At 46.0% G+C, this 12,237-nt stretch overlaps 1 protein-coding gene across 2 annotated transcripts in view; it reads left to right on the forward strand.

Moving 5' to 3' along the window:
* CPQ (carboxypeptidase Q) overlaps positions 1 to 12,237 on the forward strand; it is a 181,048-nt gene that overhangs the window by 147,088 nt on the left and 21,723 nt on the right. The window lies entirely within an intron of this gene.

Here is a 12,237-nt window from a genome sequence, read left to right on the forward strand (position 1 = left end):
TGTACTCGAAGAGCAGGTTCGGGAACATCTGAGGAACTTGAAGGTGCACAAGTCCATGGGACCTGATGAGATCCATCTGCAGGTCCTGAGGGAACTGGCAGATGAAGTTGCCATCATATTTGAGAAATCATGGCAGTCTCATGAGGTCCCCGATGACTGGAAGAGAGGGAACATAACCCCCATTTTTAAAAAGGGGAACAAGGAAGACGCAGGCAACTCCAGGCCAGTCAGCCTCACCTCTGTGCCTGGCAAGGTCATGGAGCAGATTCTCCTGGAAACCATGCTAAGGCACATGGAGAGCAAGGAGGTGGTTGGTGACAGCCAACATGGCTTCACCAAGGGCAGATCGTGCCTGACCAATTTGGTGGCCTTCTATGACGGGGCGACAGCATCGGTGGACAAGGGAAGAGCAACGGATATCATCTACCTGGACTTGTGCAAAGCTTTTGACACTGTCCCGCACAACATCCTTCTCTCTAAACTAGAGAGACATGGGTTTAATGGACGGACCACTCGGTGGATAAGGAGTTGGCTGGATGGCCACACTCAGAGAGTGGTGGTTAATGGCTCAATGTCCAGGTGGAGACCGGTCACGAGTGGCGTCCCTCAGGGGTCCATGTTGGGCCCGGCCCTGTTCAACATCTTTGTTGGCGACATGGACAGTGGGATAGAGTGCACCCTCAGAAAGTTCGCTGACGACACCAAGCTGTGTGGTGCCGTCGACACGCTGGAAGGGAGGGATGCCATCCAGAGGGACCTGGACAGGCTGGAGAGGTGGGCCTATGCCAACCTCACGAAGTTCAACTAGGCCAAGTGCAAGGTCCTGCACCTGGGTCTTGGCAATGCCAGGCACAAATACAGGCTGGGCGGGAAATGGATTGAGAGCAGCCCTGAGGAGAAGGACTTGGGAGTGCTGGTGGACGAGAAGCTCAACATGAGCCGGCAATGCGCCCTTGTGGCCCAGAAGGCCAACCGCATCCTGGGCTGCATCAAGAGGGGCGTGGCCAGCAGGTCGAGGGAGGTGATTCTGCCCCTGTACTCCGCTTTTGTGAGATCCCACCTGGAGTCCTTCATCCAGCTCTGGAGGACCCAACACAAGAAGAACGTGGACTCGTTGGAGCAAGTCCAGATGAGGCCACGAAGATGATCATAGTGCTGGAGCCCCTCTCCTATGAGGACAGGCTGAGAGAGTTGGGGCTGTTCAGCCTGGAGAAGAGAAGGCTCCAGGGAGACCTTAGAGTGGCCTTCCAGTATCTGAAGAGGGCTTATAAGACGGGGAGGACTCTTTAGCAGGGCCTGTTGTGATAGGATGAGGGGTAATGGTTTTAAAATAGAGGGAGGTAGATTTAGATTGGACATTAGGGAAAAATTTTTTACAATGCGAGTTGTAGAACAGTGGAACAGGTTGTCCAGAGAGGTGGTGGATGCCCCATCCCTGGAAATGTTCAAGGCCAGGTTGGATGAAGCTCTGAGCAACCTGATCTGGTTGGGGATGTCCTTGCTCCTTGCAGAGGGGTTGGACTAGACGACCTTTGAAGGTCCCTTCCAACCCTAACCATTCTGTGATTCTATGATTCTAGATACAAGGTGAGGTTCTTTGCTGTGTGTTATTCAGAAGTTGTGATTAGATTTTAATGGGTCTTGCTGGCCTTAAAAAGTCTGTGAATCTGCCAGTAAGTCTTACAAATGTTTCCCATAATGAAATGCCTCCTTCCCCATGTAATCCTCACATATTTCAAACAGACTAATTTTTTGAATATCAAGAGCTCTTGTCTTTGATTTGTACAACATTTAGGTAATCCTAATTACAATTACAAAAAAAATAGAACTGTTGTTAACTTGCCAGTCCCAGAGGAAATTTGAACTGTGAAACCAAAAATATTTCCAAAACTCTATCATACGTTGCTAAACAGCTCACATTTCTTATTTATTTCTAGATATTCTGTTTACTTAAGCGTCTGTGATGCATTTTGTTTGTTAAAGTTTTCTTGGTGGGCACAAGCTAAGAATAACAGCACACTGGTTTAGCAGGTGATAATATTTAGCACTTACATTTGTCTTCCAAAATCTGAGGCAAGGCAGCTTTAAAATAATCTTACAGGAATATTACAATGAATTATTTTGAAACAATGACATTCTGATTAGTTTTTATAATCCTAGAAGTAAAATTGTTCCAGTGCATTCAACACTGTACAAATACTGAATAAGCTCATTAATCTGATAATAAAAACTTTAAATGAAGATGTTTCAAATAAAATTATAAATTCTAATGATTCTTGCACTTTTTGGCAAATAGGCTTCTTTCTCTTAAATGTATTTTGTCACTATTCCTTCTGTGAATATCAGTAGGGTTGGGGTTTTTTCTACTTTTAGATGCTTGCTTTTCAAAAAATTACATGAGGTGGATTGGCATGAGAGACCTTGTTATTAAACAAATTCCTTCTGTAAGCACAGAAAATTCCTAAATGCTTCAAAAATCATCAGTAAATTTGCTTCTGCCACTCACCTTGTTAGTAGGAGGATATGTTATGTCTCAGAAAAGAAACACTGAGCAATATCTAACTGAGAATCTCATTTGGGCTTGGGGTGTGGTTGTTTTTATTCTGGCTGTGCCTCTGAGAGGCATGTTAATTCTCTATTGTTTGCTTCGTAGGAAAGCTGAATTTTCTTTCTGTGGGTGGGAATATTCCTTTCATATGGAAGCATTTGCCATTTGTTGATCCTAAAAAACCAAGTGTCCTACATTAACACACAGAGCTCAGTGTTAACATGTTAAATATGCAGTTTGGAAGCACAAGTTAGTTAAGCTTTATTCCTAGAACTGTCCCTGATTTCACTGAAGCTCATGCAAATAATTAAGTAAACAGAAAAAAAGATTTAATTTGTGTTATGTTAGGAAGTTGGAGGTGGAAAGTATTTACCGATGCAAAAGTGTGAAAGTTAAATGTGATTCTCTCCACTTTTTTTTGGTTCCTTTTTGGAATTTGACTGTATGAAAAATTAGACACATTCATAGTGTGGAAATGCTGTGAGATTTCTAACCAAATCAGTATTCAACCAGAATGGCTATTAAGAACAATAGCAGAAATATCTGTGGATTTTGTTCCTGGAAAACAAACTGTAATAGTATCAGTATTAAACCTGAATAAACTGTTCAGCAGCAGAGCATTCCAGGAAGACCACGTGCAAGCTGCTTTTGATGGGAGGGACACAGGTTAAATAGATTTAAGATCTGGCTTGCAGCTCTCCAAGTAGTTTCCTATATGAAGTCATATGATGAGTGTTTCTAATAGCATTCTTCAGGGACTGGTACATCCTCAACTATTCAGAGTTTCCACTGTTGGTTTGGAATCAAGTTTAAAATCACAATGAAAGACAGCTGATGTAATTGTTGTTGGAATTATAAACAAAGATGAGAACAGGCTGGTATCCAGCCAGAGTGATCATGTTCGTGTGAGTCCACTCTGTCCGCTTTGCTCACATCTTTCGTGTACTGAAGCCTCGAAAGAAGGTGCAGTATTTAGAAAAAATAACTTCCTTTGACCTGTTGGCTACCCTATTGCTAATGTGGCCCCATATGGTACCTTCATTGCCACAAGGTCTCACCAGTGCCTTTTATCCAGCAGGGCCTGGAGGTCCTGTTCTGCAGAGCTGCTACCCTGCTAGTGTACCTCCAGCCCATACTGTTCTCCTGTTCCAGTATAGGACTTTGATTTTGTCTTTGCTGAATTTTCTGAGGTCCTTGTCAAGCAACACCTGGATTTTGAGTTCTCTGAACAGCAGCTCTGCACTCCAGCATAGACAACTGCTCCTTCCACAAGCAACTCGCCTTCTTTCATCAAGCTGTGTGGTGCGGTCAACACACTGAAGGGAAGGGATGCCATCCAGAGGGACCTTGACAGGCTGGAGAGATGGGCCTGTGCAAACCTCGTGAAGTTCAACCAGGCCAAGTGCAAGGTCCTGTGCATGGGTTCGGGGCAATTCCAGGTACAAATATAGACTGGGCAGAGAACGGGTTGAGAGCAGCCCTGAAGAGAGGGACTTGGGAGTGCTGGTGGATGAGAAGTTTAACATGAGCTGGCAATGCTCCCTTGCAACCCAGAAAGCCGGCTGCATCAGAAGAAGTGTGGCCAACAGGTCAAGGGAGGACGTGGACCTACTGGAGTGAGTCCAGAGGAGGGCCACAAAGATAATCAGAGGACTGGACTCCTTCTCCTATGAGGACAGGCTGAGAGAGTTGGGATTGTTCAGTCTGGAGAAGAGAAGGCTCTAGAGAGATCTTATAGCAGCCTTCCAGTACCTAAAGGGGGCCAGTACAAGAAAGATGGAGATGGACTTTTGATAAGGGCATGGAGTGATATAGGACAAGGGGTAGAGTCTTTAAACTGGAAGAAAGTAGGTTTAGATTAGATATAAGGAAGAAATTCTTCACTGTGAGAGTGGTGAGGCACTGGAACAGGTTGCCCAGAGAAGTTGTGGATGCCCCATTTCTGGGAGTGCTAAAGGCCAGGCTGGATGGGGCTTTGAGACACCTGGTCTAGTGGAAGGTGTCCATGCCCAGGGCAGGGAGGTTGAAACTAAATGATCTTTAAAGTCTCTTCCAACCAAAGCCATTATATGATTCTACAAAATTTAGTGAAGGCACAGTCCATACCTGGCATCTCGGTCGTTGCTCAAGATGGAAAGGGTGCCCTTGAGGATCACACCATTCATAACCAACCACCAGTTAGACCTCAGACTGTTGATGGCTACCCCTTGAACCCAGCAATCGGTCAGATTTCCACCCGCTATTATTCCACCCCTCCAGTCCATAATTTTCCTAGGTCTGAGATTAATTTGTCTGACTTATTGTTCTCTGGACCCTGTTGGTTTTTATTTTACAATAAGCATAACATTTGCCTTTTTTCAGTCGTTGAGGACTTCCCCTGATTGCCACAATTTTGCTGAGATGATAGAAAGCAACCTCTAAGTGGCGTGGGCAGCTTTCTCATGCAGCCCATCCAGTACCATTAATTTGTATTCATTTGTATTCATTTACTTCAGCAATTCCTAATTTGATCTTCCTATGCCATGAGTAGTACCTGTTCTCCCTTCTCCTCAACTCTACGGCCAGGCAGAGACCTGAGTTACTTTAAAGTTTAAACCCCAGTAATTACTTTCTTTCTATTATTTTGTTACTCATTATAGCTGATACAGTGAATAATATAGCACTTCCGCAGCATTTTTTCCTGAACAATCTAAAAGTTTTAGTTGGAAAGGAGGCTGTAAAAACATTTTAACTGACTGTACAGAGCACATTGGAGGTTTGAATCAAGTATGTTTTTGATCCAGGATCAGAAAGCTTTTTAGTGACAGAGCTTTAGATATTATTCAGAAAACTCATCCCTTCCTTAAGCAGCAAAACATCATGCTTGCATTTGCTGGTGACATTTTAGGTGTAAATGTCTGAGGCTTCTGAAGGATGCTTTTGGTAGTAGACCTAGCTAAACAAATACGAAGCTCATAAATAATTTATAGAGACATCTTCCTCAAACGACCAAGTTCAAAATTATTTCAGTAGCACTCTTTCCAGGAAATAGTGAACGTGTATAAACTTCAGAATGGGAACCATTCCAACTGTTTGTCTTCAAAACTGATTCTACAGATTTGATCCAAAGTGCTATGAATTTCTGAAGAGCAGAATTTATTGAGCACCTTTTTTCCCCCCAAATATCTCTCTTTCCAGTGAGACTATGTGTGTTTTCATGTAATAATTCCAGCCAGTTCAGTCAGAAGAACACTAAGTGTGAAAGAAACTGAATATACATTTGTATTTTATAGTGGTAAACCTCAAGAAAGGATCATGGGCCGCATAGCGATGCAAGAGAGAAGTTACATTGTTACTGTTCTGGCTCCAGCATGAGCTACCATCATCACCAAACAATTCTATGCTTCCTCAGTTTCCCTCATGACAGCAGTTACATGAGGGGTATAGAGGAGCTGCTTTTTGTCTGTAAGGTGCAATAAAGAAGAAGGAGTCTTCAGTACCTTCCTAATTAAGCTGGTCCATCTTCTACTGGAATAATCAGATCTTGCATTTGTTTAACACAAGAGTAGCTTTACCTGATCCAATCTTATGGATGCGTGTAAAGAAAATAGCAGCGTATGTGGAAAGAGCTTCCTACAAATGGATTTTAGGAACACGTAAACAAATCTGTCTGCAAGGACAAAGCATGCACCTCAGTGTGAGCAGCAGTTTCTTCAAGTTCTCCATCCAAAGAGCCAGAAAACCTAATTAAGAATTATTGTCCATCGGGGCCAGTCTGTCCACAGCTCTCAATTGTTTGCAGTGCCCGTGACAGCACTGTCTCAGTCACCATGTAGGGCTTGGAAATCCACCAAAAAAAAAAAAATGGGCACTTTTCCTGCTGCTTAGCTGGCTAAGCTGGATTTTAAAACAGTTCAGTGCTATTAACTGTATTAAACCCAGGCAATGACCTTCTGGGACAGCAGAATTTTTGTAGTTGTTGTTGCTCTTTTTAAAGAAAGTTGAAGTAAAGAAATAGCTGAAAAAAGGGATTTTCAAACTTTGGTCTCTGGACTCCTGAGGGATTGTGGAATACTCTTAAAAAGGTACAACTTCATCTGCTACTAAGAAGAGAGCACGTTTGCTATCAGTGGGCTTGCTTATCCATCTATTGTTAGTTGGGATCATCCATGTGTTAGAAAATGTTTATGGATTTTGAAATTGGAAGCAGTTGAAAACCATTAATTTGTCATTGTGGAGGGGAAAGTTGAGCAGCTTGGTTTCTCAAAGGGTAGATTCTCCATCCCTATGAGCAGAGATGTGAGGGTTTAGAATACTGTTTTTTTTACAGCTATCCCCAATCCCCTCAGGGATGTGTACCGTACAAACACGGCACCGGCTGGAAGCTACTGGAAGCAACTTACAAAAGTAAATTAGAGATACAAGACAGAAGAACTAAAATTATCTGAGCATAGGGGCTATTGTGAAGAATCCTAAAGTAAAGTGGTTTTGCCTAAACAAGGCTTGTCTGGATTGCCTGCCTGCTTCCTCCCCTCCCTGAATCCAAACCCACAGCAACGACAACCAAAGCATAGTGGAAGGTGCTGGGAGCAGGCTGAGAAACATCAATGCTTAGTTGCCCAGCTCTGAGAAGCCAGATGTGGAGAAACAAAACCTAAACCTAGCACTGGTGAAGTCACGTAAGTGATTTTCAAAACTTTTTTATGCCTTGCATTCCCTAAATGGGAAGCTTCTAGAGGTAGGACTTTCAGCAATATTTTCCACACATACATGCATTGCAGTTCATGTGAAATATTTAGTAGCAGGACGTTTTTCTAATGTAATGTTCTTATTTCTAAGCTGTCCGTAAAATGCAACAAGGTTACTCCAGAAGTTTGATGTCTAGTTTAATGCTGCATGCAAGGTCCACTTGGAACAGTGATCCTGAATTTCCCTCTGCCTCACAGGCCAAACTTGGCTGTAGTCATGGGTCGAGTCAAGCGCCAGAGAAAGAAGATCTGTAATCTCTTAAGGAGCTGTTTCAGAAATATGTACAAATAGACAAGATTTCAAAGAACCACAGAGCTGGCAAGAAGGTCTCTGGAGAGCCTCTAAACATCCTCCTTTCCAACATGGTCTTTCCAGTGCCTGTGTAATTTCTTTCACATTTTTTTATGATGTTTGTGAAGACAGTATAGTGGAAACATCATAGACCAGCCAGACTGTGCCAGTGTTATTCTTAGTGCTTAGCTAAGTTTTTCTAGTGTCTAACCTAAGTCTTTCCTATTGCAATACAAATACATTAGCTCTCTTCTCTTTCCATTATGAATGCAGAGACATGGTTATTTCTTTCCTCTTGCAGCAGGCTTTTATGTGAAGTTGATTTTTTTCCTGTCTTGGTGTAGTATTTTGTACTTGCCCCTACTGATCAGCATCTTGGAGTTTTTTTGAGCATCTCCAGTTTGTGAAGATTGCTTAACAAATTTTCATCTTGCGCTTAGTGTCTCTGCTGTCATCCCTGGTTGGTGTCATCTCTTAGCATAGGAAGACTCCATCGTTTTGGTCTATAATGAAAATATCAAATAGCCTCAGTCCCCTGTGGTGCCCCAGTCTAGACGTCCTTCCATTTTTTACTCTTTAAGTACACTCTCCATCCAATCTGGACCAACCTTATAATACATATAATTTTCTTTGTCTTTTCTGGTGTCCTCAGTGATTAACATAACTTTGAACTTTTACACATGTTTGATGGGATCAGAAAGTTAGTTCAAAGGGAGCCATCATGTATACTGAGGACACAGACTGAAGTACTGAATCATATTATATCCTGGTAGCATCTGGACATCACAGTGCTTTTGTGACTGGCATGAAAAGCATTGATCCCGGGTGTAAGTTTTGGGGTTTCTGCATAGTTAGAATGTGTGGCAGAAGTAGTTTCTGTAAGTAGATTAGCTCTTTAGGCGTTTAAGGAGAAAGATATTGAGATATGTTGATTTACATAAACAAGATCTCTTTTGATGAAATTGTAATAGAAAATAACAAGATGGTGAGTTCCACTAAGTATAAACATTTAGTTAAAATTTAGAACAATTATAGAAACTATTTTTTTACGGTTTTATTTCACGTACATATTAAGTCAAGAAAATATGCATGAGTGGAGTATTTGGTTTTACTGGTTTATTTCACTTTGTGAGAAAAGTTTTGGGTGCCTTTTGTTATCATCTGAGTCGGGAAAAGAGAAAAGCAGAACAGTGTCATTTGTGGCACAATGAAAAGCCCAGCTTTTCCCAGCTCTGCCTTTCATTATCTGCCTGTCTTAAGGACTCCATGAAACTGCAGTTCTTTGCATAGTGTATTACTGCAACAAGATAATATGGGTTACAAATTATTTTAATAATGGTGCTGTGGTTTTGTTTAGTGAGGGGGGCCTAAGGTGGTAGCTTCTGTAGGAAACTGCTTGAAGTCGCTCCCCTTTTTTCAGTGGACTCGGCCAGGCCTAGGGCAGACCTGCTGCTGGCCAAGGCCGAGCCGATTGGTAGCAGAATGTTCCCTGATAACACCTCTGCTATAACGTATTTAAGAAGGGGAAAACAGAAAAAAAAAAAAAGAGAGAAGAGAAGATGTGAAGAAACTGAGCGGGGGCAGAGGCACAGAGGGGGAGGCGCAGGCCTCGTGGGCCTTGCAGGCCTCACCCTCTGGCCTCTCGCCAGGCAGCCGACTGGGCCCAACTCGGCCCGGCCTGGCTGCAAGAAGTGGAGAGGAGATGAGATGGATGATGTGAAGAGATTCTGAGAGGCATCTGCCAGCCTGTTGTGAAGAACTTTGCGTGTGAGAGGAACGGCTGCAGATACCAAGGTCAGTGAAGAAGGAGGGGGAGGAGTAATGCGGCTCCTGGCCAAGATTCCCCTGCAGTCTGTGGTGACGACCATGGTGGAGCGGGTTGTCGCCCTGCAGCCCATGGAGGTTCACGGAGAAGCAGAGATCCACTTGGAGCCTGTAAAGGACCCCACACCGGGGGAGGTGGATGCCTGAAGGAGGCTGTGGCCCATGGAGGGCCCGCTGGGACAGCCGTTCTGGAGAGACTGCACCCCGTGGAAGAGATGACCCACGTCGGAGCAGTTCCACGAAGGACTGTGGTGTAGGGGTGGGACCCCACAACGGAGCAGGGGAGGAATGTGAGGAGTTCTTCCCCCGACCATGAAGCAGCGGCGTGAAACAACGTGTGATGAACTGACTACCTAGCCTTATACGGCCCACAGACTATTATCCACTGCTGGTTTTTCACGTGGGGGCCAGTGACACAGCTGGCAGCAGTCTAAAAAACATCAAAAGGGATTTCAGGGCTCTGGGTTCAACAGTCAAAGGCTCTGGGGCGCAGGTGGTCTTCTCGTCAATCCTCCTGGTCGAAGGGCAGGGACCTGAAAGGGCCAGACGTATCTGGCACGTTAACTCTTGGCTCAGGGAGTGGTGCTACAGCCAGGGCTTTGGGTATCTAGATCACGGGGCGTACTTTGAGAAGCCCGGGCTGCGAGGGGCGGATGGCGTGCACCTAACCAAGAGGGGGAAGAGTGTGCTTGGACAAAGACTTGCCAGGCTCGTCCGGAGGGCTTTAAACTAGTGTTGCTGGGGGAGGGGGAGCACAGTTCAGCCCACTGCTGTCAGCATGGCACCAGTGCCAGCACCAAGGGTCCAGAAGCTGAGGAGAGATCACAGATAAGTGCAAATAAACCTAAACTGCGGTGCAATAGCACCCCTGTAGCTCCAGCCAGCAAGTCAGCTTTGTCGGGGGCCCAGCTGAAGTGTCTCTATACCAATGCACGCAGCATGGGGAAGAAACAGGAAGAGCTGGAGATGCTTGCACACGAGCAGGGCTATGACCTCATTGGCATCACGGAGACGTGGTGGGATGACACATACGACTGGAGCGTCAACATGGAGGGGTATAGGCTTTTTAGAAAAGACAGGCAGGGGAGACGAGGAGGGGGTGTCGCTCTCTACATCAGCAACCGGCTGGAGTGTGTGGAGCTCCGCGTGGGGATGGAGGAGGAGCTGAGAGAGAGCTTATGGGTCAAGATTAGAGGATGGGGACGGACAGGGGACGTCACGGTAGGGGTCTGTTACAGGCCGCCTGGCCAGGAGGATAGAGCGGACGAAGTGCTCTATAGGCAGATAGGAGCAGGCTCACGGTCACAGGCCCTGGTCCTCATGGGGGACTTCAACCACCCTGACATCTGTTGGAGAGACAACACGGCAGGGCACAGGCAGTCCAGGAGGTTCCTGGAATGCGTGGATGACAACTTCCTCCTGCAGGCGATAGAGGAGCCGACAAGGAGGGGTGCCATGCTCGACCTTGTGCTCACCAACAGGGAGGGACTGGTCGGGGATGTGAAAGTAAAGGACAGCCTTGGCTGCAGCGACCATGACATGGTGGAGTTCAAGATCCACGGGGCAGCAAGGAAACTACATGGCAAGCTCTCTGCCCTAGACTTCAGGAAGGCGGACTTTGGCCTCTTCAGGGACCTGATGGGCCAAGTGCCGTGGGAGGCGGCCCTGGAGGGAAGAGGGGCCCAGGAAAGTTGGTCTATATTCAAGGAGCACCTCCTCCAAGCTCAGCAGAGGTGCATCCCGATGAAAAACAAGTCGGGCAAAAAGGCCAGGAGGCCGGCGTGGATGAGCAAGGAGCTCCTGGACCAACTGAAAGTGAAAAAGGAAGCCTATAGAGGGTGGAAGTGGGGACAGGTAGCCTGGGAGGACTACAAAGAGGCTGCGCGAGTGGCCGGGGATAAGGTAAGGAAGGCCAAAGCCCTGGCAGAACTGAATCTGGCCAGGGATATAAAATGCAACAAGAAGAGCTTTTATAGGTACACAGGGGACAAAAGAAAGTCCAGGGAAAATGTAGGCCCCCTCCAGAAGGGAACTGGTGTCCTGCTTACCCAGGACATGGAGAAGGCTGAGGTTCTCAATGACTTTTTTGCCTCAGTCTTCACCGACAAGAGTTCCTGTCCCACCGCCCAAGCTGTGGAAGGTGCAAGCAGGGACTGCGAGAATGAAGAACTGCCCATTGTACTCGAAGAGCAGGTTCGGGATCATCTAAGGAACCTGAAGGTGCACAAGTCCATGCGTCCTGATGAGATCCATCCGCGGGTCCTGAGGGAACTGGCGGATGAAGTTGCCAAGCCACTGGCTATCGTATTTGAGAAGTCGTGGCGATCTGGTGAGGTCCCCGATGACTGGAAGAGAGGGAACATAACCCCAATTTTTAAAAAGGGGAATAAGGAAGACCCAGGTAACTCCAGGCCGGTCAGCCTCACCTCTGTGCCTGGCAAGGTCATGGAGCAGATTCTCCTGGAAACCATGCTAAGGCACGTGGAGAGCAAGGAGGTGGTTGGTGACAGCCAACATGGCTTCACCAAGGGCAGATCGTGCCTGACCCATTTGGTGACCTTCTATGACGGGGTGACGGCATCGGTGGACAAGGGACGAGCAACTGACATCATCTACCTGGACTTGTGCAAAGCTTTTGACACTGTCCCGCAGGACATCCTTCTCTCTAAACTAGAAAGACATGGGTTTGATGGACGAACCACTCGGTGGATAAGGAGTTGGCTGGATGGCCGCACTCAGAGACTGGTGGTCAACGGCTCAATGTCCATGTGGAGACCAGTCACGAGTGGCGTCCCTCAGGGGTCCGTGCTGGGCCCGGCCCTGTTCAACATCTTTGTCAGCGACAT

This window comes from Chlamydotis macqueenii, chromosome 2, assembly GCF_036417535.1.
Source record: "Chlamydotis macqueenii isolate bChlMac1 chromosome 2, bChlMac1.mat, whole genome shotgun sequence".
Taxonomy (NCBI): domain Eukaryota; kingdom Metazoa; phylum Chordata; class Aves; order Otidiformes; family Otididae; genus Chlamydotis; species Chlamydotis macqueenii.